This window comes from Saccopteryx bilineata, chromosome 11, assembly GCF_036850765.1.
Source record: "Saccopteryx bilineata isolate mSacBil1 chromosome 11, mSacBil1_pri_phased_curated, whole genome shotgun sequence".
NCBI lineage: Eukaryota > Metazoa > Chordata > Mammalia > Chiroptera > Emballonuridae > Saccopteryx > Saccopteryx bilineata.
The window spans coordinates 54,880,611-54,907,648 of NC_089500.1; the positions used below are offsets into that span (position 1 = coordinate 54,880,611).

General features: G+C 38.6%; 1 protein-coding gene and 1 pseudogene across 5 annotated transcripts in view; one reads left to right on the forward strand and one right to left on the reverse strand.

Annotated features, from left to right (window-relative positions):
* Positions 1-27,038, forward strand: part of ARHGAP28 (Rho GTPase activating protein 28) — a 214,088-nt gene that overhangs the window by 22,346 nt on the left and 164,704 nt on the right. Inside the window, exon 2 of one of the 5 annotated variants that reach the window (XM_066246990.1) lies at positions 24,489-24,566. The exons of the other annotated variants lie outside the window; for them this stretch is intronic. The gene's annotated coding sequence lies outside the window, so the exon portion shown is untranslated. The remainder of the gene's footprint in view (positions 1-24,488; positions 24,567-27,038) is intronic. 5 annotated transcript variants of the gene reach the window in all.
* LOC136315604 (interferon-inducible double-stranded RNA-dependent protein kinase activator A-like) overlaps positions 1-27,038 on the reverse strand; it is a 42,819-nt pseudogene that overhangs the window by 12,734 nt on the left and 3,047 nt on the right.

Sequence of the window (27,038 nt, forward strand, 5' to 3'; positions counted from 1 at the left end):
TATCTGAAATAACAGTTTTGTTGTTTTCTGTCAGGTATTATTTAATATTTTTTCATTAATATTTTAAAACTCTTATAACAATCTAGTTTTGTGTACCTCTTTTCTCATTCTTATTAAGTATTAGATGTATGAAATAATAAACTACCTTTCGGTATATTGTTTTTTTATACTTAAATGGTCCTTAGGGCAGAGAACTGGTTGTTAAGTTATTTGAATCCCACCACTGATTATAATTTCTTTTTCCAGTTTTTTTTAAGATATAATTGATATACACTGTATAAGTTCAATGCGTAGAGCATAATATTTGACTTACATATATTTTAAAATGATGACTGTAATAAGTAACACCCATTATCTTATATAGATAGAAAAAAAAGAGAAAACATGGTTTTTAAAAAAATTTTAATGTCGTTTCTAATAACCTTCAGCTACTGGATTTTTTCTTCTATCTCCTGCACTTCTTTTGGAGAAGGGAACTTGCTCACCATGCCCTTGAAGGGCCCCTGTTATCACTCCTTTCTGGGTCTGCATACACAATCATAAATGCTAATTTATTTACTGCTTCCTCTAAAGCCAGCAGGGCCCAAGTGCTTGGCGCACTTTAAAGCCCCAGGATTTATTCCTTTGAAGGTAGGTACTATTTTGCTCCTCATTTTATGGATTTGGAATCATAGAGTGTAAGTAACTTATCCGAGTGAAATACCTGCTCAGGGAAGGTGCAGATATTTCAGTACTTTCAGCCTTTTGTATAGAACATTTTCACCAGTGAAATAAGAGTTGGTTTTGCATCTCATTTGCATAACCAACTTGTCATTTGCTTTTCTGATGTTCTTTTTAATAAAAAAAGTCAAATGCTTTTTTTTAAATCACTTCATACTCATTTTGAAATATCCCCTAATTTTTGTGAGCAATGTATATATATATATAATAGCTTCATCTTAAAATGCAAACTGCTGCTTCTTTTTAAAAAAATTGTGGTAAAATCTACGTAACACATAGTCTTGTTATTCTTAACCAACACACTCTGCCCCTTTCTACCTACGCATCCTGCTTCCCTTGCCTGAAGAGCTAGTCTTCTTGGTTAGTCCCATTGTCCTTGGAGATTGATTGGGTCACAGCTTGCTTGGCATACAAAGCCTTCCCTAATACTGTGCCTTTCTTCCAGTCTGGCTCCACTTTATCTCCACTGTGCTCCTGTGAACCCTGGGCCAGTGACGATTAGGATGTTAATCTGTAGTTGCCTCCCTCGCCCACAACTGGACTGCAGCTGAGAGCAGTAGCCACAGGTCTGTTTACACAAACATGCTCTATAAATGTTTATGGCATGAGGGGGAAGGGGCAGGGTATGAGTTTTCTTTTCCAAAATTAAAAAAAAAAAACACAAATTTTCTTTTTTAAATGTGACCCTGGGTAAAATTTGTCATGGAAGAGAGTTTCTCACAATAAGAAATCGAAAATGAACCTCTGATGAAACCCAGGGAAATGCTAATCAGGGTCAGGTTCCACAAGGTCAGTTGCTTATATTTTCACTTTGTCAGATTTTATCTCTTGTAAAGAAAAAAAAAATCACTGGAGGCAAAAGAGAAAGGAAATGCTTTTGTTTTCAAACTGAAAATTAGTTTCCATGACCTCACGGGGAGGCAATCCCTCTTATTGGAGATAATATGTCCCCTATTAAAGTGGTGCATCTAATTTAGAGCTCACTAACTTGGGATGATTCATAGGACATCAGAGACTGTAATTTTAAAGACTGGAAAATGATGGCCATGAGGAATACACATAGAAATTGAAATTGTTGGGTCTGGAGCATAGAAAGGCAAAATGAGCTATGCCAACCGAGTCAACAAAAAGAAATACCATTCAACTGGTAGGCGCCCACGTACTCTACAGGGGTGTCTGGAGCACCTACTAGTCCTCTGCTTGGGTGCTCCAGCCCCAGGTGGCACTTCCAGACCCAGTAGCAGCATTTGCAGTGACATCATAGATTACAAAATACTGTAGTGCTATCTCTCTGTAATTGTGCAAATCATAAGATTTGCTATTTGATTTTCCTTTCTGGTTTTAGCGTGACTTCCTATCCTTGAAATTCTCTAGGGTTGTGAACTTAATTGGAAATTCCTACAAAAGTCAATCTTACTATTATAAGAAATAGCAAAGCCCCTTCCATTTTGAAGACATGCCTGCAAAATTAAAAAAATAAAAAAATTCCAGATGTCTGGGAAATTAAACTTCATAAGAGAGTGCTTAATTAGAAAGGAAGAAGAGCTGCATTTATAGAACAGACCAATCTGATTATATTTTAACTGTTAAATAGATTAATTTTCAGGGTGGTCATTTTTTAATATGCATTTAATTGGCATTAAATTATATTAAGAATTTAATTTTAGCTCCTTTGACAAATTGGCCAATGCCCATTCACCCTTGGTAGACTAATAAGATTTCCACTCAGCCATGCTTTATATTAATTCTCATTGGAGAGAAAACATGAGTGGGTCTAGTGTAATTCTTTAGTGAGTTCAACAACCACGGTTTCTGGAATTGTTTTAAAAGAACGTGAGCATAGCCTAACCAGCTGGTGGTACAGTAAATAGAGCATCGGACTGGGATGCAAGGACCCAGGTTTGAAACCCTGAGGTTGCTGGCTTGAGCGCAGTCTCATTCGATTTAGCACGGGCTCACCAGCTTCAGCGCAGGGTTGCTAGCTTGAGTGTGGAATCATAGACATGACCCCCATGCTCACTGACTTGAACAGGTGGCTGGCTTGAAGCCCAAGGCTGCTGGCTTGAGCAAGGGGTCACTAACTCTGCGGTAGCCCCCCCACCTCTGGTCAAGACACATAAAGCAATCAATGAACAACTAAGGAGCTGCAATGAAGCATTGATGCTTCCCATCTCTCTCCCTTCCTGTTTGTCCCTATCTGTCCCTCTGTGTGTATCTCTCTCTATCACAAAAAAAAGAAAAGAATGTGAGCATTATCATAAATTATTGGGTCTTCAGACCCAAATTCAAACAATGAAGCAAAACAGACCCTTCTTCCTATTCTGATTGCATCACTGGCATTACAAGTCAATGGAGTACTGGTGCTTAACTCTAAATTTCCTTCTGAGCTTTATCTTGGTCCTTGCTCCCTAATTTGGTCTCTCTCAGTCTTTTCTGCCTTCATTGAAGCCCATTTGTGTCTTTAGTTAACACAGACCTCGTGCAATGCAACAAAGTTTCCAGGCTCAGTAAAACCAATGTCTAAATCCATTTCAGTAGGTGTACAAAGAGGATGTTTAAACAGAAAAGACTGTTAGGAAATGGGCTCTGGAAGCTTCTCACTGGGGCGAGGGTTGCTCTGAGCCAGGGATTGCTGTGAAATGATGCAGCAGGCTTTGCCGGTGCTCTGCTAAAAAGCATAGGCAGGTAACAGTGACCTGTTGTAACACTTCTTTATCACCTCTGGTCACAATTCAAGAATGCAGAGGTTAGGCTCTGAACCAATGCCCAGTGTCTTTTGTTGTTGTTTTTAAATCCTCCTTATATACTCATAATCATTCTATTTACTTATGTCTTTGACCTACTGATAGACTGATTTCTTTTCTGTTGTTGTAAACACTGTATGGTACGAATAATAGGTGAGGTAAAAATAGTGCTTCAAACCTTTCCTAATAAATCAACAGCTTTTATGTCTTATAGAAATGCCACTTAGTCAAGTGATTCTGAGTCTAGACTAGCTATATTTGGGAGGGCCAGAGAAATACGGGACTTATAATCTAAATGCCCTATTTGAAGTGGTACCAGGGGCTTATTTTATAGTTTTTTGAAGAGTCTTTGAGAGTATTAAATATTTCTGCTTACTTTCAGTACAGTATTACAACTGTAAAATCTTAAAGTAAAAACTTTAATTTGACATGAGAGCCACTTGTCTAATTAAAAATAAATTCCTGGCCTGACCTGTGGTGGTGCAGTGGATAAAGCGTCGACCTGGAAATGCTGAGGTTGCCGGTTCGAAACCCTGGGCTTGCCTGGTCAAGGCACAAATGGGAGTTGATGCTTCCAGCTCCTCCCCTCATCTCTCTCTGTCTCTCCTCTCTCTGTCTCTCTCTGTCTCTCTGTCTCTCCCCCTCCCTCTCCTCTCTAAAATGAATAAATAAAAAAATAAAATAAAATAAATTAAAAAAAAAGAATGAAAAAAAAATTTGTTCTAAAAAAATAAATAAATAAATAAATTCCTTCAAATTAGCCTTTAATTTTTTAAGGTATTTCTATTTTATCTAATGCAAAGTAGCAATAAGAACACATATTACGTGTTCAATGAGAACAAACAGAGATCAACTATTGTTTTCTTCTCTCTCCCCTATCTGTATTTGTGATCCATGGGGTTAATGCAATCTTATGATCTACTCTATATGATATAATTAACTTTCAGCTTATTCTATCACTGCAGACCACAGTTGGAAGAGTGTGATATACAAAAGCTCACATAGCGTGAGGTTTGGTTTGAGATGGACTTTTTAAAATTATTGTTAATAAAATGGATACTTTCTAACTTAAATGAAAGAATAATAATTGGAGAAATGGGGTTGAATGAGTTGGGGCATCTTATTTTTATTTCTGTATTTGAGTTCTGATGGTCTTTCCAGAGGCATGGCTATTGCATGTTTCTGACTCTATTTAATAAAGGTTTACCTAGGAGCACTTCATCCCAAGCATACTGATTTTGTCTTAGTAAATATGGTCTGTGCCCATAAAAGACAAGTGGTGGCTGAAATCCTTATAGGAGTCTAATTGTTAAGCTGACACACAGAACCATGTTCACTTTTTGTGATTAAGAGTTGATGAAATTCTGGTCTACATTAAGTGAAGATGTGCTTATCTTAAGTATCACATCAATAGCTCTAAAGTATGTGATACAATTGACTCTCTGTTTGCAATCATTATACTTTTTTCTTGATGCCTACTTATCTTAAATAAGACCCATTTTCATGAAAGAACAAGGTAACAGGTAATTGGGAAGAAATGACTGTTTGAAATATTATTATAGAATGGAATATATCATTTTATTTTGGCCACGTGACTGTGAAGCTATAATTACTTTTCTTCTTTTAAATAAAATATCCACTTCTTTCTATAAAATGTGATCTTCAGACCTGATTACAGTTTTTCCCTAAAAGGTAACCCATGCAAGCAACTTTTATAGAGAAACCTTTAATGAAACATTATTATCACAGTGAAATTAAACCTATTTTTGGATAACTGAGATCATTTAGTGGTGCTAAATCATGGTAGGACAAGACACATTTCAGGAAAATTAAAGATGAATACAGTTCTGTATTGGGTACTGTGATCAGGATAAGCTTAAATACCATGCTGGCTAAGAAGAGAGAACAATGTCAAATGTCAAAACTTTCAAATCACTAAGCAGGATTCAATGGGCAGTTGTCTCTTGTATATAATGTAATTTACTACTGTTTTGGAACAACTTCCAGAACTAGTGATTGACTGTACCCTCTGACATCTATATCTACACGGACTGAGATAAGGGTAAAGAATGAAACCCAGTGCTTCAGAGTATAGGTACAGTGATCCTCCAAGGAGGGGAGGCAGTAATTTCTTTCCTTCTTCTGTGGGTCATTTTCCCAAAGATCTTCATAAGCAATATGGTGAATAAAGCCAAGGATCTGGGCAGCTTAATTTGCCAGTGGTTTCCCAAGTAGACTGTACATCTGATATATGATAGTGATGGAGGATGAATTGATCCGAGGCTTAAGAGAGCAGGGAGTTTAAAGTAAGGGGATCAAAAGTAATTTTTCAGAAGAATTTTCAAGTGATCCAGAGAAAGCTTAGGCCCACTGAGGCAATGTTGAGCTAGCGGCCCTTTGGCAAGCATAATGTGAAAAAAATGAAACTGTTCAGTGGCTTGTTTACAAAAAGTGACTATTGGTTACTTAAGGATAGAACCGTCATTAGGGTGGCTATTATAGACTAGGAAGTATTGGAGGAAGAGAGGCAGTGGTTTGGAAAACAAGAACTAGACTGAAATGAATGTTTGAAGATAGGAGAGGCAGAAAAAAGAGAAATGGGAAAGGTACTGCCCAGCTCATGATGGTCAAACAACTGATTTTTGGAAGAGGAAAAGAAAGAATCAGAATTATTAAAACTAAATGCAGCACTTGTCAGCCTTTGTGCAAATATTGATTTAAGGAGATGACGAAACGATCCTTTAAAATTCATGTGGTACCAAATCCTGTAAAATGTTTGAGAAGAAAAGGTCATTAGAACTCTCCCTTTAATTAATGAGCATGTCAGAGTATAAAATAACATTTACTGAGATAATTTTATGTAGCTTTAGATGCACAGAAGTTTTATTATTATATACTATTTTATTCTGAGGTGGGGAAGGAGGAGATAATTTGTTTTATATTGATATTTTTACCTTTTAGAAATTTTAAGCAGTGGTTCTAATGAATTTTGTAGGTATAGACAAAACTAAGTGAAAGATTCTTGTTCAATAGAAAACTTGGTGATGGGACTATGCAACAAGAAAAAAAAATACATAAAAGTAACAGAATAAGTGCTGGACAGAGAACAGCCACTAGTGGTTGATGGCATAGATCAATGGCTTCTGGAATTGCTATAAAAATGATAACACGAGAAATAATATGACGAAGATCAGATCTGAATTTAATGTAATTTTACTTGTGACAGTTACACTGTGTGCATAATTTTAGTGTCTACACTGGGACACTTTTGAAAGTGAAAGGAGATGCTATGAACAATCATGCCTGGAGGACAGATATAACCAGATTTTTCTAACCAAACCAGCAGTGGTCACCCTATGCTTAAGTCCAAATACCATAAAATGTATTCTGTGTTTTCTAAAATGAATATCATTCCTGGACAACATTAGAGTGGTTCCTTTGTATTATCAGTAAACACACACACAGAAAAGGATCAGTTAAAGTAGTATATGTTTTAACTATATATTACAGTTAATATAGAAGTCACAAAAGACTTGGAGCATTTCTGTCATAAGTCACTGCTAATTTCAGTTTCAACTTACCCAATGTCATAATCAACTCTTAATTTTGAAAGAAGGAAATCAGTGATGAGGGCAAGACCTCCGGAGCCAGATTGCTGGGACTGGAATCCTCGTTCTTCTACTAGTTGTAAGGACCTTGGTTGGGCCAGTTTTTTTTTAGCATCTCAGTGGCTCAGCTTCTTCACAGAGAATAATAGTGGGATCTGTCTCACAGACTGTGAGAATTAACAACATCAATGTAAGTAAAGACCTTAGAACAACGACGGTCCCATAGCGAGATCAATGTGAGAACTGATTCAGTAGTCCTCCTTAACCACAAGGGATACACCCAGTGGATGCCTGAAATAGCGAATAGTACTGAACCCTACGTATTCTATCAACTTCCCTGTGCATACGTACCTCTGATTAAGTTGAACTTATAAATTAGGGTGGCGAGAGATTTAATCACACTACTCAAAGTAATGTGCTATTTAAAACTTATAACTATTTTACTTCTGGAATTTTTCACTTAATATTAAAATGGTGGAAAGTAAAACCATGGATAAGAAGGGCACTACTTATTCTTCTTTTGTTTTTATGACTCATTGTTCCTTTTTTGTGCATTCCTTTGAATCAGCATTTCCTGCCCTCTTCCCTCCCCCATCTCTCTGTTTCACCTCCGCAACATTAAAGTGGTAAAAACCTAAACTGAGTAATGAAAACAATTCTCACAGAAATACCTAGCATGGACTATCCTTTCTTTGCTTAAAAGATTTTACTTATTCATTTTAGAAGAAAGAGAGAGAGAGAAAGAGAGAGAGAGAGAGAGAGAGAGAGAGAGAGAGAAGGGGGGAGATGCAGGAAGCATCAACTCCCATATGTGCCTTGACCAGGCAAGCCCAGGTTTTCAAACCAGCGACCTCAGCATTCTAGGTCAACACTTTATCCACTTTGCCACCATAGGTCAGACCATGAAATATTCTTTCTGATCTTTTACAGAAAATATGGCCTATTTAATAGTTATCACTAATGAGAATTAGTATTTTTGGAAACACGAAAACTGACTAGTGGAACAGCCATTCTTTTTTTTTGTTGTTGTTATTATTTTTATTTATTTATTCATTTTAGAGGAGACAGGGAGACAGAAAGAGAGAGACAGAGAGAGAGAGAGAAAGAGAGAGAGAGAAGGGTGGGGAGGAGCAGGAAGCATCAACTCCCATATGTGCCTTGACTGGGCAAGCCCAAGGTTTTGAACTGGCGACCTCAGCATTCCAGGGCGATGCTTTATCCACTGCGCCACCACAGGTCAGGCTGAACAGCCATTCTTTAACATGGTAAAGTTGGGGAAACAGGTGAAAGATCTGAAAAATACTCTGTATAGATATAGGGGAAAACTGGGGTGGGACAGAGCAGAATTGAAAGTCAGGAAGAGAAATAAAGGAAAATCTAGAGAAGTAAAATGTCTCTGGAGAGACGGGCCAGAGGCAGATAAAAATGGGAATAGAAACTTGGCCAGCATTACGTACTGGGAAGAATGTATCAGAAATTATAGACACATATTTGTGATTAATATGAAGCTTTGATTTGCAATATGATGTTACCATCCTAGGGAAATAAAACTCAAACAGATTTGGTAACAGAATGACTAAGTGGTGATCAATGTTCGACCTACCTGTCCTACTGAATTAAGAATTAAGCAATGACAAGGATATAGGAATTTCCCAATATTTGTAATCTATTTATAACCTTCTTTCCATCATTCCAAAGATAATGGGACTTGAGACATCACAGACACAGGAACAGACTGACTAGCCAACGTTTTTAGCAATTTTGGTAAAGTCTTTAAAAGCTGGTGTGAAGGGTCTTTTCAGAGTTCAGTAGACTAAAACATTGAACACAGAGCTATGTACCCCGTAACAGCAGGACCAGACATCCAGCTCTCAGATTGTACTGCCCTAGAAGGAAATGCATGAGCTCTGCCCCTTGGATTACCTGTTAAGTCAAGAGGCTTCCAGGGTGGTTTCCCCAGGACGAGGCCTCAGCAGTTCAGTGTGGAGCTATACATTTTCTACTCTGATGGGCATTTTCCAAGTGCTTGTGTGTCCCTCCTTTGTGCTGTGTTAAATAGCAATTTTCCAAGTTTTGGTGGGAGGGTTGAGAAAAAAAAAAACACCTAAAGCTAATGTACTCTTCTTCATACATGTCATTGCATGGAATTGTAGGTTTGCTAGAAATACTATTTAGAAGATTCAAAGTCAGGAATTTTTGTGAGAAACATACTAATTACATAAGATGTGAAGGGGAAAGGGGAGCTTAAAATCCACACAGTGTAAATAAGGTTGTTGTTTTCTTCTCTGGTTTAAGGCATATTCTGCTGTAGTCTGTTGCTGGCTTGTCTTTTAATATTGCATCAAAGAGCAAGGGGAAGGGAGGGAAATGCAAATTATCTGGTTATACTTCTAGTTGGTTGGTCTAGTTAAAAATTAGTAGGTAGCCAGACCAGATAAAGAGGTTTTATGGGCCCTGGCTGGTTGGCTCAGCGGTAGAGCGTCGGCCTGGCGGGTGGGGGACCCGGGTTCGATTCCCAGCCAGGGCACATAGGAGAAGCGCCCATTTGCTTCTCCACCCCCACCCCCTCCTTCCTCTCTGTCTCTCTCTTCCCCTCCCGCAGCCAAGGCTCCATTGGAGCAAGGATGGCCCGGGCGCTGGGGGTGGCTCCTTGGCCTCTGCCCCAGGCGCTAGAGTGGCTCTGGTTGCGGCAGAGCGACGCCCCGGAGGGGCAGAGCATCGCCCCCTGGTGGGCAGAGCGTCGCCCCTGGTGGGCGTGCCGGGTGGATCCCGGTCGGACGCATGCGGGAGTCTGTCTGACTGTCTCTCCCCGTTTCCAGCTTCAGAAAAATACAAAAAAAAAAAAAAAAAAGAGGTTTTATGGCATTTGTGAATTTTTGTTTACTCTATATCTGTCTATTTATTTGCCTTGGAGAAATGAGAATTATGTTTTTTAATCAGGGAGGATCAAAGGCAAAATAGGAAATGATGATTTATTTATAGTAAGAGTCAGGTAAGGACATAGGGTTGCTTTAAATTAGTTTTAAAATAATGTGAAACTTACTGCCTTGTTAAATGGGTTTTATTATTGGAGTATTTGTTATCTTACTGATTGCACATATGACACTGTATAATGTAAGTTTGAATAAAATACAGGTTAAAATCAATTAGAATTTAATACTTAGCAGACTTTTCCTTTTAAATGATTACTTTGTTTTTTCTAACCTTCATTTCACCACTGATGCTTTATATATATGATTTGAAGGTAGGCAAATTCAAATGTCCTGGTAGATAGAAAATTAGCTCTCACTCTAATCCTCTTAGATACAATTGATTACTAAAGTTTCAGGAAGCTTTATTTAAGAGTTGGTAGGCAAATTTGGAACAAATCAGATTTTCCAAAACATAAAGCTTAGAAACCAATAAGGAAATTCTAGCTCTCATGTAGAGCATCCTACCAGTCATTATTAAAAGCCTCAGTTTGGGTATAGTTTTTATTATTTTATACTTTTACTGAACTATATATAAAGTTGCAACTATGCCCTTCCTTTCTTTAATTCTCTCATTATTAAAATGTTACTAATTATTCTGCATAAAGCATAGTTGGTTAATTAAAAATATATATTTCTAGCTTGAGCTCTGCATCTGACATTTTTAAGAATACTTTTTTCTTTTTTTCCAGCCAAGAGGAAGTAAAATAGAGAGACAGACTCCCACATGTGCCCCGACTGCCCTGACTGGAATCCACCTGGTAACCCGTCTCGGGCTGATGCTCTGCCCATCTGGCTCTATGCTCGCAACTGAGCTATTTTTAGAGCCTAAGTCAGAGGCTCCACCAAGCCATCCTCCCCACCAAGGGATGATGCACTCAAACCAATCAAGCCATGGCTGTGGGAGGAGAAGATAGAGAGAGAAGGGGGAGGGGGAGCTGTGGAGAAGCAGATGGTCGCTTCTCCTGTGTGCCCTGACTGGGAATTAAATGTGGAACATCCACATGTCAGGCTGATGATGCTCTACCACTGAGCCAACCAGCCAGGGCCGTTTAAGAATTTTAAATAAGCCACAGATGCTTAGAGAACATCAGTCTTGAATGAAGGAACATCAGTCTTGAATGAAATCTACAACTCACCTAAGATGGGAAATAGGGAAATTCCAAGAATGAGAAAGGAAAGTAAAAAGTAACTAAAATTCTTGCAGAATACTATGTGACCTTGAAAAAATGAAACAGATTAAATTAAAAATACAACAGAGAAAAACTAAGTTTCCTGGGGGGGGGGAGGGGAATCAGACTAAATTCCATCTAGGAGTTTCTGCCTTCCACTGTGTTTAAAGGCATAGAGACTTGCAGTCAAAATTTTGGTCACAGGTAGTTGATTATTTTCTCAAAAAAGGCTTCATTTATATTGTAATGAGACCTTGTTTGGTTCAAGAAGGGTATGCTAATCGTTGGCTATTTTATGGGAGAGGAATATAAAAATATAGTCAAGAATTTTAGGGGTTTAAGGGGTTCAAACAAAGCATTCACTATGCTGAAAAGTGATGTGAATCCTTTCTGAAATGGATTTTTATCCTAACTATGTACACCTAAGTAAATTCAAACCAACCAACCAACCAACCAACTAAAAAACCTGCTTTGGAGAACTACAGTGAATAGATAAGTTTTCTTTTTATTTTTTATCCCCTTACAAACATTGGGCAACTTTAAAAATTTGATGGCTACCAATTTGCAAGTATGATTTTTTTTCATTTTCCAAGTAAAAAATTTTTAAAGTTTTTTATACAGCGATTGAAAGCAACAGTAGTCTAATTCAGAGGAGAACTTTCAGGGCCAAGATCCTCTTATCCTAAAAATAAGGCTCTAATCCTTCTTACCCCACCAAGAAATTATTAGAGGCCATGGGAGAAACAAAGTCTGAATTCAGCAAGTGCAAGGCACAGCTAGATCATATAATGAACATACAGTAAAATGTTGAAAGTTAAGTACACAACTTCTATAACATTGTTTTAGAAAATAATTTTTAAAACTAGTAAAACCTTGCCCTGGCCGGTTGGCTCAGTGGTAGAGCGTCGGCCTGGCGTGCAGAACTCCCGGGTTCGATTCCCGGCCAGGGCACACAGGAGAAGCGCCCATCTGCTTCTCCACCCCTCCCCCTCTCCTTCCTCTCTGTCTCTCTCTTCCCCTCCGGCAGCCGAGGCTCCATTGGAGCAAAGATGGCCCGGGCGCTGGGGATGGCTCCTTGGCCTCTGCCCCAGGTGCTAGAGTGGCTCTGGTGGCAGCAGAGCGACTCCCCGGAGGGGCAGAGCATCGCCCCCTGGTGGGCAGAGCGTTGCCCCTGGTGGGCGTGCCGGGTGGATCCCGGTTGGGCGCATGCGGGAGTCTGTCTGACTGTCTCTCCCCATTTCCAGGTTCAGAAAAATACAAAAAAATAAAAAATAAACTAGTAAAACCTTATTTTCTACTGGCGCTTCTGTTGTTTTTGTAGCCCACTCAAAACCCTTTCTAAAGTCACGTGCAGTTCCTCAGCAGTATAAAAGATGCGTGACTAGAAAAAGGGATTAATTTGATAAAGCAACAATTAGAGTTGATTCCAAATTTATTATCTAAAGCTTATCCCAATTTACTTTAAACCTCTCTCCCTTTAGAACTTTCCCTTTAAAGCCTCTCTCACTCTTCCTATTAATTGACATTCTAATCTTTAATTCATACGAAGGGATTTATTACAGTTAGTCTGGGACAGGGACTCAATCTCTTCCAAAGGATACAACGCTGAAATGGGCCTTGTCCATCCCCGGATTCTTTTCACATTACTGATTTCACTTGGGTGTAATTTAGAATAAATACATTGTTTAGGTACTATATATTTATGTCAGGGGCCCTTAGAAAATAAATTCATGAGGTTATAACTAATGTCTGTCTGTCTACAACAACCCTTTTAGCCCCAAGTTAAATTGCAAAATTTAAAACACACGTAGACATACCGGAAAGAGTGCATATAGTGTAAGATTTCATTCACATACTGTACAAAAATAGGTAAAACTCGTCTACGGCATCAGAGTCCAAGACAGAGGTGCCCCTGGGAGTGAGAGTAGGGGCGGAGTGCGGAAGGAACCCAGGCTCTGACCAAGTTCTATTACCCTACTTCCCCATGTACGAGACACACCCTCTTTCGAAAAATTTGGGGTCTAAAAACTGGGTGCGTCTTATACAGTGGTTGCAGATTTTTTTACTTGCATTTACCACTTTTTCATGAGGATGAGGAGTTATATGATTATTTTATTTATTTAGTGACAGAGACAGAAAGAGAGACAAAGACAGGGACAGATAGGGACAGACAGGAAGGGAGAGAGATGAGAAGCATCAATTCTTCATTGCAGTTCCTTAGTTGTTCATTGATTGTTTTCTCATATGTGCCTTGACCAGGGGCTACAGCAGACTGAGTGATCTCTTACTCAAGCCAGTGACCTTGGGTCCAAGCTGGTGAGCTTTGCTCAAACCAGATGAGCCCGCGCTCAAGCCGGCGACCTCGGGTTCTCAAAACTGGGTCATATGCGTCCCAGTCCGATGCTCTATCCACTGCACCACTGCCTGGTCAGGCTGTATGAATTTTATGATGAATAAACTTGAGTTCAACAATTTTATGTAATACATTTTTTCCCCCAAATTTTGAGCCCCCAAATTAAGGTGGATCTTAATACATGGGGAATGTCACAAAGGCTCAGCTTCCTCATCTGTGTAGTCGTGTGTATAGAGTTCTTGGCACGCTATGTGGTATATAGTAAGGGTTTAATAAGCAGTAGGTACTAATGATAGCCAATGGTCTATTGAGAGTCCCACAGGTTTCTCACAATGAAGAGGTCCACTTTGACTTTGTTATCTTCCTTGACCATTATCAACCTATTTTCCGGTAACATGGAATTATTCCCCTTTTCTCTCCTGCTCTCAGTTACCAAGTGCGTTGGTTAGCTTTTCAGAGCACATCAGTCCCGTTCATCCCCACGGCACGACTCAATTCATCAGCCTTCCTCACTTCTCTTACTTCAAGCGCCTCCCAGCTGCTTGCTCTGCTTCTACCGCCCCAGCCCCCCACCCCAATTCCTCATGATGCAGACAGCAGTTTTTCTGAAAGGGAGATCAGTCATGCCCCATATATAATAGTATGCCTTTCCTGAAATGCTGCAATGCTTTTCTATTTTTCTTAGGATAAACTCCATGTGCTTAATATTTAAACTATCTTATGAGCCTTACAAGGCCTAATCTGCCCCTACTTCCCTCTCTAGACTCACCTCTTGCTATTTCTTCCCGATAGCCTCTATGGCAGAAGGGTTTGATTTCGTTCCGTGTGTCTTCCGTGTGCTATGTGATCCTCTTCAACCCACACGTATCCCTTCTGTTAGAGCTCCGTCTGTACCTCTGCCTCCCCCACTGTTGTGGGCTGAGTTGTGTTCCCCCAAATTTATATGTTAAAGTTCTAGTACTTCAGGATGTGACTGTATTTGGAGAAGGGCTGATTAAAGAGGTGCTTGAGTTAAAATGGGATCATCAGAGCGGGCCCTACTACAGTCGAATTGATACGGGAAGAGGAGGACGTTAGGTAACGTGCTGGCACAGAGGGAAGACCAGGTGCAGACAGACTGACGAGGCAACCGTCTTCCAGCCAGGCAGAGTCTTCAGAATGGAGCCAACACTGCTGACGCTTTAATCTCAGATTTGCAACCTCCAGGACCGAGAGGAAATACATTTCTTTTTAAGCCATTCCCTGATGGTATATCATAGTCGCAACCCTAGTGTAAGGCCAGTGCTGTGGCCGTTCAGGTTCCCATTGGATTCAGGCAGACGGTAAAGTAATCGTAGAGCCAGAAAATGGTGGGCCGTTCTGTTTATTAAAGTCTCGCAATGGCGGACAGCAAATAGGCAGGGAAAACAGCTTCTCTCTCTCTCGTTCTCTCTCAACTCCCAAGCATAACAGAGCTGGGGTGGGGGGAACCCCTTCTCTGGCAAACAGTGGCCCCTCCCAGTGGCGGCAGGCATCCTCAATCTATAACCTGCCGCCCGGAAGGCAAGCACCAATCAGGCCAAGTGCAAGGCGAGCAAGCATTTCTATCAATACAATGAACTTACTCCATTCTTCAGGAAGTGAGCTTAGAAGTCAGTTCATCTTTTCTAGCTTAGACCAGGTGACTTTTCGTATGACATCAAAGATGCAATGACCATTCACTGTGAGCCAGGCCCTGCTCACAGTGTTTTGTCTGTGTCATCCATTTAATTCTCAAAACACCTTTATGATGGAGAGGTAGTTTCAACATACTAAATTTACTGATAAGAAAACTAGGGGAAAAAGAGATTGCCAACCAATGTGATTGTGTACAAATGACCAAGTCTCCTTCCTCAGATCTTCTTTGTCAAAGTAAAATCTTTTTTATACAAGGATTAGAGTTTGACTCCAGACTAGCCTTATTTATCTTATCATAGCATTCATCCAATGTTATTGCAAATACTTGTTGCATTTTCTTCTCCAGGGGCACAAAGTCTGTCTGTATTTTTTCCACCCCTCGATCGGCCAGTTTCCGGCACAGTGTGTGGCTCACAAATATTTGGTGGATGCTCCTGGCTCTGGTGCTGAGGCAAATGAACTACCATAAACAACCCTGCTGAGACTGCGGGGGGGGGGGGGGGGGGGGCGGGGGAGGGGGGAAGAGGAGTGGTGCTTTCTAAGGGGAGGGGATAAGAGAGCAGACACGTGGCTGATGGGGTGTAAGTGAGCATGGTGTCCCTTAGAGCCCCCTCTGCTTTCCCCAGTGTTTGCACTTCTGTTTACTTGGTGTAGGAAATAAAGTATAAAAGCAGACCAGTAATTAATCAAGAAATCGTATATAACCAATCTGTATCCCTACATCTGGTTGGCCCTTTGTTGACTATTTTGTTTTATCAAAACATGAAATGAAAACAGGGTTTGTTTGTTTGCTTGTTCGTTTTCTTTTGATAGAGGGTCAGGAAGAGAGAGACAGGAATATCCAGCTGCTCCTGTATGTGTCCTGACCAGGAAATCCACCCAGCAACCTCTGCGGTCCAGGACGACGCTCCAATGAACTGATCTATCCAGCCAGGCTTTATTTCTTTTCATTATTTATTGATTGGTTTTTAGTAAGAAGGAGAGAGGAAGGGAGAGACAGAGAAGGGAAGCATTCATTTGTTGTTCCACTCAGTCATGCATTCATTGGTTTTTTTCCTGTTTTTTTTTTTCCCTGACTGGGGATTGAACCTCCAACCTTGTTGTCTGGGGTGGATGCTCTAACCGACTGAGCTAACTAACTAGCCAGGGCCAAAAAGACAGTTTCTTCATCAGAAATTTAGGAATGGATGATAAAATCTAATTCTACTTAATTTAATTTGTACATGAGAAAAGTCCTCATAGAATAAGACAGTCATTCTAGTGAAGGACAAATAGCTCAATTATTGAATTATACTTTCATGTTAACAAAACAATGCAAGTTGGCACATTTTTCTAGAATTTCACAGGTACTTCCTACAGTTCAAGGTCCATTACCATTGGCACTCTGGGTCACGTCCAGATTCTAGGCACCCAGTGAAAGCTGGCCAGGCTAGTTCAGAATTACAATTTAAATTTAGAGAAGTTTTTAATTCACTCAGTGTTTTGGTGAGTATTGATTAAGTACTTAGGGTGTGCCAGACGTCAGGCACATGAAGGTAATAAGACTGTCTCTGACCTCAAAGAGTTTCCTGTCTGGAGGAAGAGACAGACGTGACAGCAGAGACACGAAGGGGCCGGGATGGAAACGTGTTGAGGATCAAGGGCACAAAGGAGGCAGTAGCTCTTCCTGCCCGGGGAGACAGAGCTTTATAGGCACGGTAGCCTTTATACTGGGTTCTGAGGGAGAAGTCCTTGAAACACATGTAGGTCCTCTTAAAAATAAAACCCAGCCTGACCTGTGGTGGCGCAGTGGGATAAAGCATAGATTTGGAACACTGAAGGTCGCCAGTTCGAAACCCCAGGCTTGCCTGGTCAAGGCACATATGGGAGTTGATGCTTCCTGCTCTTCCCCCTTCTCTCTCTCTCTCTCTCTCCCTCTTTCCCTCTCCTCTCTGAAAATTGAATAAAGTCTTAAAAAAAAAAAAAGAAATTATAAATGAAAAATAAATAAATAAATAAATAAAACCCAATTTCAGACAAGCATTTTGGCACATGACATAAAGCTTTTCTAAGTATAGGGTATTCATCAAAAATTAAAAAAATGGACATACCCATATTCCAAGGACATCTACATTCCACTTTAGAGTTCATCTTTATTTTATACTTGGTAGGATATTTTATTAACTACATTTCTTTTGAATCTACATTAAGTAATTCAGTTCAACATTTATTGAATACTTAACTTGTGTCAGGCACTGTTCTAGGCTCTGACACACAGTGGAATTTCCTGCTCTTCAGTTCACAATCTCATAGGGAGACCCGTGTGTAAATAAGCCTTTTAGAATGCAAGTGTTAACTGTACCCGATCATAAGTGTTTAATTCTGATTAGTAAAGGAGCCTGGTGAGATTTCAAAATTCAGATAGAATTTTGAAAGCCAGATAGGTTTGGAAGTTTAAAAGAGAACGAAAACAAAACAAAAACCAAGCATTAACTTTTAAATGCAGTGTTTATGAAGTATTTTCTATGTATACTATCAAATGTAATTAAATGAGTGCATGGACTACCCACTATACGTATGTACACTATAGCACGTGACAGAGAACATGCCTATTTAGATCTATTTTGTATTTATAAAGAAACTACAAAAGCATCATTTATTAATATCTGTATCATCTTAACCTTTTTATATTCAGACAAATAAATAACAATTTAGGAAAGAGAAGTAAGATCTCTTTAATTTCTGAGAGTGTGGGAGGGGTAACATCTGTTCCAAGCATTGCTACATTGAATTTTGGTGGGACCAGGTCTAGGCACAGAAAATTTTGGTTTTCCCATTAGGAAGGTAGGATTAGAAAATCACAAGAAGAGTATCACACATTTTTCTATTAAAAAAAAAAGACATTTGATTTGGGTGAAATGCAGAGTCAATATTAAGATTCATGCAGAAAGAAAGCTTAATAGTGTCTACCATGTGTTTGTGAAAGAAAAGCTAATAACTTTTTATTTCCCATAAACAGAGATAACTTCCTCACTTTCTTTTTTTTAAATGGCATTAGTTAGGTACCATTTTCGTTTTCTTTTTTTTTTTTAAAGATTTTATTTATCCATTTTTTTGGAGAGGGAGAGAGAGAGAGAGAGGAAAGAGAGAGAGAGAACCGGAGGAGGAGCAGGAAGCATTAACTCCCATATGTGCCTTGACTAGGCAAGCCCAGGGTTTTGAACCGGCAACCTCAGCATTCCAGGTCGACGCTTTATCAACTGCGCCACCACAGGTCAGGCCAACTTCCTCACTTTCCATGAGTATTGATGAAACACAGGAATTGAAATTCCAGTTTAACTTAAATACAAAGTTAGTAGCTTTTTAGAAAAGGGGCACTTGTATTTTACTAGTAGCTCGTCCCCATTATCAGTTCCTTTGTATCACCATGTATTTCTATACACAGACTCACAGTTCAAATATGATCTTTGATAAATTAATGGCTTATATTCATCTAATACTCAACAAAAATTTATTGAACCAACCAGACAATAACTTCTACCCTCATGAAGTTTACATTTTAGGGAGTAAAAAATAAGTGAAGCAAGTAAGTTAAGCTTTTAGTTAGTATATAGTGTATCATGATAATTGCTGTGGGAAAAATAAAAGACGGTCAAAAGTATAAGGGGTACCGGAGAGCCAGGTGAAGGGTTGTCGCAATTTAAAGTGAGGTCATAGGGAGGGATTTATGGAAAAAAGAACATCTGAACTTAGACCTGAAAAGATCTAAAATGCTAGAGAGAATGACAGATGCAAAGGCCCAGGGGTGCCTGTTGTTTTCAAGAAACAGCAAGAAAGCTCTGAATGTTACTCCAGTGGAGAGAATAAGGCTGAGGGTAGTATAGTAAGAGATGCTGTAGGGGAGATATTGCATATCGGATAACATTGGGCCTACTAAACCATTTTAAGAACACTTTTTTTTATAATCCTTTAGTCTAGATATTCATCTATTTATTCAACTGTATTTAACATCTATTATATGAAGCACTGGGGAGACAATAGACTTGTAATACTTGCCTTCCGGTGATACTTGCTTTCAAGTAGTTTATGTCCTAGCAGAGAGTTTCCTTAATAATAATAGAAATAAGAACATGTACTGTGCACTTATATACCAGGCATTACCCTAAGGGATGATATAACTCTAATATCACAGCATTACTATGATATAGGTACTGGTACCCATGGCTGGGGAAACTGAGGCCACAGCAAGGTCAAGTAAGTTGCCCAGGTTTCTGTGGTTAATCATCAACCGCACTAGGCTTCAAACCTAAGGAGTCTTCACCGCCAGAGCTCAGCCCTCGACCACAATACATTACATAACATCTGGCCTCTCACAGGAAGTAGACCACTTCTTACAAAGATTTCCTCTCTGAGGTTGGACAGCTGTGCAGGACAGTGTGGGTGTGGCGTGGTCCTCAGTGTCTGACAGGTCTTAGATGGAACTCTGACTTCCCTTTTATTTATTCAAGCAACTTTCATAACTAACTTATTTTACCCTCAGATTTTCTAATCCTTAGAAATGGGGAAAATAACTAGGTATTGGTAGTAGGTTGTCAAGATTTAATGATAGTTGACCTTGAACATAGATTTGGACCATATAAGTCCACTTTTACATGTAATTTTAAAAATAAAGCTTACTTTCCTATAAGAATACAGTATGTAATGCATATAACATATTAAATAAGTGTTAATTGGCTTTAAGTTATTGGTAAAGCTTCCTGTCAACAGTAGGCTATTAGTAGTTGAGTTTTGGGGGGAGTTGGATGTTATACATGAATTTTCAACTGCCTGGGGGTATTGATCTCCCTTACCCTGCATTATTCAAGGGACAACTATAGATGGAATGGGAACAACATAACACAGCATTTGCCCCCTGCCCCCAGCACTCAGTAAATATTATTTTATTTCCTTTCCTTTCCACAAGTCATGTAAACATCACCCAGAGATTGCATTTGCCTTGCAGGTTTTTAGTCAAAGACAATACATGAGCAAGTATGATTGTCTTACAGTACAGGTTTACAAAGTCCTGTAAATAGATATTGCCTCCTTTTCTCATTTCAACATGTATGGGTTAGTGAAGTTTGTGTTCGGAGCTGAATTGATGTCTTTTTCCTCCCGGTCAGTGGAAGCCAGGCATTTCTGCCAGGCACAGCTCTACCCAGCTTACTTTCCAATATGACACCTTCTCACAGGCTGCTGCTCCTCTGTAAATGCCCTTCTAGCCTTGGGAATGTGCTACTACTGTATTATGGAAAAGGCTTTTCATCCCAGCAAGTTGACCTGATGCTGAAAAGCTCACTGAAGAATCATATTATTACTTCCTCATGCTATATTTTTCCTTATTTAGCTTATTATACCTATAGACACCCCCCAAGAAATCATTCCCAGAAGTAGAAGACTTGTAAACATGTTCATTCCTGCATTGTGAAAGTAGAGGTAGTAATCGGCACTCTGGAGAATTACTCTTCGGTTGTAAGGCATCAGAGGCTAGCTCTGTAATCCCGAGCAAATTACTTAACCTTGCTGTACTGCCATTTCTTTATCTGTAAAATGATAGTAGTAATAGTAATCTCATAATGGTGAGATTAGTTAGTATATCTAAAGTAGGTACAACACTAATCAGCATTAAATACAATGTTTATTATCATTATATTGAGAGTGGCATGACACCCTGATTGCTCTTATCTCCCTAGACTATGGTGGCTTCCTAATATCAGAAACATAAACACTTGAGAAAAGTAAAAATTATCTCACTTATTAATGACCACTAATGACCAAAATTAAAGACAACCTATTAGGTAAGGCAAATAGCTTGTTTGACTTTAAAATGGAGAATAACACTTGATTTTGTTGTTTGTTCTTCCTTGTTCAATGTGTATATGATTAAATAATAAAGGCTTTACTCTGCTTCCCATAGAAGAATTTCCAAAGGCTATTGTTTCCAACACAAATTCAAGAGCTGTTGAGATGGATAATGAAATCAAGCTTTAGTAGAAGTACAGAATAAAATCAACAGTTATCCTGTGACTCAATTCTCTTGCTATGCAGTTAATAATCATTGGCACATAACCACTAATAGTCAAAGCTGGCTGTTCACAGATTGTTGTAAACAAGAGCTATGTGTTATCCTGGATTCAGGGCACATTTCCTCCTGACAATCATTTTGTTTCTTTTGTTCTCAGTATTCCTTTTGGGATCATTTGTGTTTTCAAGGAAGCTGCAGTTTTATTTCCAGATTCCTTTATTTTAAAAAGGAGATTGGTTGAGGTCTTGACACGTGTTAAAAACTACTTTAGAACTTCTTTGTAATTAAGTCTATTAGTTAACATTTTTTCCCATAATTTTATGCTAGTACTATTACTTTAGTAATATACATTCACCTTTCATTTTCCCCTCCTGCTGTACCTGTTACTATGAGGTATCTTTTGTGTTCTTTACTGTTACTGGCATAAGACTTTTGAAAAATGAAAATCTCTTAGCATTTTCCAGCCCAGAAAACCTACAGTTATAACACTAGTGAAGCTGGTTTTCTTTTGTCCGTTATTAAATTCCTGCCACATGGAAAGTACAATAAAATCATCAGTCAATATTCAAAATATTGTTGTTAAAAGAAGGACCATTGCAAGAAGACAGAAAATACAGAAGTAGTAAGTTTTGAGCAACACCAATTATTGTCTTTTTAAATACTACATAATTTACTTATTTAATGTCTTTATTATCTGTATTACTAGAATTAATCCTCATGAGGACTAGGAACTTCACATTGTTCTGTGATGAATACCAAATGCTAAGAATCATGTTGGATATATAGTACTCAAAGATTTGTTTGATGAATGAAAATTGTGCCTAGTTTTCTCTTTGGTTTTAGTCAAGTCATTTTAACTGCCTGTTAAAATGGAGTATATTATACATATACCTTATTGGAAGACTGGAGAAATTATTTTCATTAAGGTTTTCATCTTTCCTTTTCGTATACCTTGTACAAATAAAATTTGAGAAGACAATAACAAAATTCTGATTTAAATTATCTTTCGAGGCTTCCGATTGTTAAAGGGTAAGGACCTCACTCACCTCTTCAGTGCTGTCTGTGCCCCTGCCCGTTTGCAAGCTGCTCAGATGCCCCCCACGCCCTCTCGCCCTAATGGTCCTCCCTGTAATATTCTTGTGGCCATGAAGTGAGGTATTTTTTTTCACTTCGCAGAGACTCCATTGTATATATTGCATGGTGTGTATGCTGAGGAGTAGATAATGGAGAGTCACTGAGCTAAGGGTGACTAATTATTGGCCAGGACCTGCATCTCATCATGACTTTATATTTTTCTCTGTTTTTCAAATATGCAGAAACTTCCATTGCTGAGAGGGTAGAGGATAGAGGTTTAAAGAGGAAGTAAAGTTCTTAGTCGGAAAATATTTGGGTACATAAAGAACTAGAGAGTGAAATTCCGTGTTAGTTTATATATACATGATGTAAACAAGCCCACTATGCATATTTTTAATGAACAAGGTGATGCTTAATTGTTTCAGTAAATTCTTCATTAAATGAAAAAGAAAAAAATTGCGTGAAACTAAAAAAAGCAGTTAATTTGGGATATGAGAGTTAAGAAGTGTAAGTTGCAAGATAGTCATCAGCCTGTAAAAACATTTTTATATTGGCCAATTTGGGTATTCAGGTAGATACTCAGAATGTACCTAAAGAGGAGTCTACTATATAATCCACTACATAGTCACCCATTGCTTTATCAACTGAGAAGGAAAACAAGTAAAGCTAATACTGATTAGTCTTGGTCATATAGTGAATTGCACTCACTTCAATAGCAATGTTTACAACTTTGCTAAGGGAAAATTGAATATAATAGCAAGACTTTCACCATGTGTACAAATATGGTAATGAAGTGGTCATCTTTGTCCGCAAACTGTTCCTAATCACCACAAGAATAGCTCGAGACAGTAAACTGTATGCCCTAAGAGAGGCCTAAGTTGCTGTGAGAATTCTTAGAAAGATGTCCTTTTCTCCCCGCTACAATCAAGGAAGGCCTTAAGCCTGTGTTGGCCCTGACATCATTGCTATGGCCTCTCTTCAGTAGCTTGAAGTCTCCACCTTCTGAAACCACAATCCACTCTTCGATCAATTGGATATAAAATATAAATATATAAGGTCTACCGGAAAGTTCTGTTCGTTTCTATCACAACAAGTTTTGACACATAAGCACATGTTTATTTGGCACATGTGTGCCTCTCTATTTTTATCACTTAATGTATACATACTGACGTAGCAAATTAACTAAAACAAAGTTGATTCATGTTAGTCTTATGTGTGAAGCGATAGTGTACCCATGGCTACTGATAAAGTTCATTTACGCCACTGTAATTTTTACGAATTTCAACAAGGAAGAAATGCTACAGAAGCATGTTTGTCGCATCCACCATATTCCCCAGACTTAGCACCCTCCGACTATCACTTGTTTTTGTCCTTACAAAATTTTTTGAAGGGCAAAAAATTCAAAAATGAAGAAGATATCAAACAAGCACTGGTTCAATTTTTCGCATCAAAAGATAAAACATTTTTCAAAAATGGGATATACAAATTGCCCTCACGCTGGCAAGAAATCATTAATAATAATGGCAATTATATTATTTAATAAAGTTTATTGATGGTAAGAAAAATTTGTATTTTGTTTTATTCCAAAAACGGACAGAACTTGTAGACCTTATATATATATATATATGCGAGCCCAGTGATCAGGCTAAGACCCGTAGACTCTGCTTCTAAGCTTGACTTGGGATTCTAATCAATTATAACTTCTTATAAGGTCATTCTGCATCCTATCTCATCAGTTTTTCTGTAGTATTAAGAGATAATTAAGGAATTCACTTTAATAGAATCTCTATGCCTAATCAATTCAAGTCTGCAAGCAATTATTCAACTCACTAAATGTTTTACTCCAACCTAAGTGATACAAAACAAACGAAACACCCAAGTTGGCAACATTAGAAATTGTAGCCAGTGTACTGATTATTTTATTGCATTGCTTTAGTGTAACAATGTGCTTAATCAGGAAGACCTGTGCTATTGAACGTAAACCAAATGACCAATGTGAATTTAAGTCTTTATCTCCAAGAGAGAACTTATAGTGAAATAAGGAAGACATTAGCAGTTGGACGCAAGATGTCATCATCTAGTACAAGATTTTATTTTATTTGTTTTGTTTTGTTGGGGATTTCTGAACTCTGTATGTTTTTGTTCTTAGGATGGTTTTCATGTCAGCGTGATTCTCATTTCTTACATGAATTGGGAGGAGTTCCCTCTACCTTCATTTTCTGTGCAGGTTTGATATTTTTTCATTCTTCAATTTTTCATAGCATATCAGAGTTGTTTTTTGCGGCAAGGTTTTAAATTATAAATTCAGTATCTTTAATAAATATCAGCAGATTTGTTTCTTCTGCTGTCAGTTTTAGTAGTGTATGACTTTCAAGGAATTAGTCCATTTCCCATGAGCATTTATTGAATTTCTTGGCATTCTTGGTTGATTCCGTTATTATACATTTGCTAAGTATCTGTAGGATATTTAAAGATATCTTTTTCCTTCCTGATACTGGTAATTTTTTTTCCTTCCTGATACTGGTAATTTTTGTCTTCTCTCCTGTTTTCTTGATCAAACAGTTACAAATATATCAGTTTTACTTTTTTTCCAAAGCCCAGCTTTTAAAAAGCTACTTTCTCTGTTTTTCACCTGCTTACTCTTTCTTTCATTGATTTTTATTCTTAATTATTTCTTTGCTTTGATTTATTTTGGACTTAATTTGTTTTTCTTTTACTAACTTCCTAAGAAGGACATTAACTATTGACCTCTCTTCTGTTTTAATATAAGCACTTAATGCAATAAAATTCCCTCACAGGTTGCTTTAGTAGCATCCCACCATCACTAATATGTTGTTTTTGTTTTTTTTGTTTTTTTTTACAGAGACAGAGAGAGTCAGAGAGAGGGATAGATAGGGACAGACAGACAGGAATGGAGAGAGATGAGAAGCAGCAATCATCAGTTTTTTGTTGTAGCACTTTACATCAAGTTGTTCATTGATTGCTTTCTCATATGTGCCTTGACCATGGGCCATCAGCAGACTGAGTAACCCCTTGCTCAAGCCAGTGGCCTTGGGTCCAAGCTGGTGAGCTTTGCTCAAACCAGATGAGCCTGCGCTCAAGCCGGCGACCTCAGGGTCTCGAACCTGGGTCCTCTGCATTCCAATCCGATGCTCTATCCACTGTGCCACCACCTGGTCAGGCTGTAATTTTTTATTATTCAATTAAAATATTTTTAAATTTTCCTTAGGATTTCTTTTGTGATCTCTGGCATATATATATTTCTTTCTCTTACTGATTTCTAAATGAATTTTGCTGTGGTCAAAGAACTCAATTTGAGTTAAATTCTTTAAAATGAACTGACCTGTGGTGGTGCAGTGGATAGAGTGTTGACCTGGAATGCTGAGGTCACCAGTTCAAAAATCTGGGCTTGCCTGGTCAAGGCACATATGGGAGTTGATGCTTCCTACTCATCCCTCCTTCTCTCTCTCTCTAAAATAAATAAAATCTTTAAAAAAAATTCTTTAAAATGTATTGAGCTACATTGTATGGCCATGTATATGATTTATTTTGGTTATGTTCCTTGTGAACTTAAAAAGAATGTGTATTCTGCCCCTTAGGGCAGAAGTATTCTATAAATATCCATGAAATTAATGTGGTTGATGCTGTTATTTAAGTTTTGTATATTCTTCCTGATTTCTGTCTCCTCGTTCTGTCTGTTACTGAGAGGAGTGTTGACATCTTCAACTATCACAGAGATTTTTCTGTTTCTCCTTTCAGTTCTGAAAGTTTTTTACTTCAAATATTGTGAAGCTTGCATACACATTTAACGTTATTAGACTCTACATGAAATTAGCCTTTTATCATTAAAAACTATTGCTCTTTATCCTTGGTCATAGCTATTTTTCTCAAGTTGTGGCAGCAATAGAGTTGTGCTAGTTGGACCTCTTTAGCCCGTAACCTCAGCTGTCACACTTTTAGAATCTGCCACATAGTTGCCCAGTTGCTATGCTTTCAGCAGGATGCTGTTACCCATAACTGAGCACAACATGAAAGTAGAGCTGGGTCATTTCTGCCCAATCTCAGGTCTTCTGATGGCCCGTGTCTGCAGAGGACTGCCAATTACCCTGACCAGGACTTTCTTAGGTCTGCGTTGCAGCGTGAGACTCTTCCATCCCAGACCTGTCCCCTCCTCTCCTTTCACAATCAGACCTGCATTCATGCCTGAAGGCACTTCCCTGCCCGATCCCACTCTCAATCCCCCTGTATCTTTCACAACTGTTCACTCCAATAAATCTCTTGAAACTTTGATTTGGTTCTTAATATCTGCTTCCTCCAGGACCCAAACTGACACAGAAGCCTGCTTTGTCTGATTTAATATGGCCGTGCAAGCTCTCTTACGATTATTTTTTACATGTTAAATTTAGTCCATCTTTTTACTTTACCCTGTGTGTTTATAATTAACGTCTGTTTTGTAGGCAGCGTCCAGGGTTGAGTTTAGTCTACTATCCTGCTTTATGTTTCTGTTTATCCTGTCTGCCCTCTCCCCCCCGCCCCCTTTTCCTCTTTCCTGGCCTTCTTTTGGATTACTTAAACTGTTTTTCTGTTTTGTTTTTGTTAGTATTCCATTTTATTTCCACTCTTGTCTTATAACATAGCTCTCTGTTGATTATGTTCAGTGGTCGCTCTAGAGTTTGCAATGTGCCACTTTACCTTACCA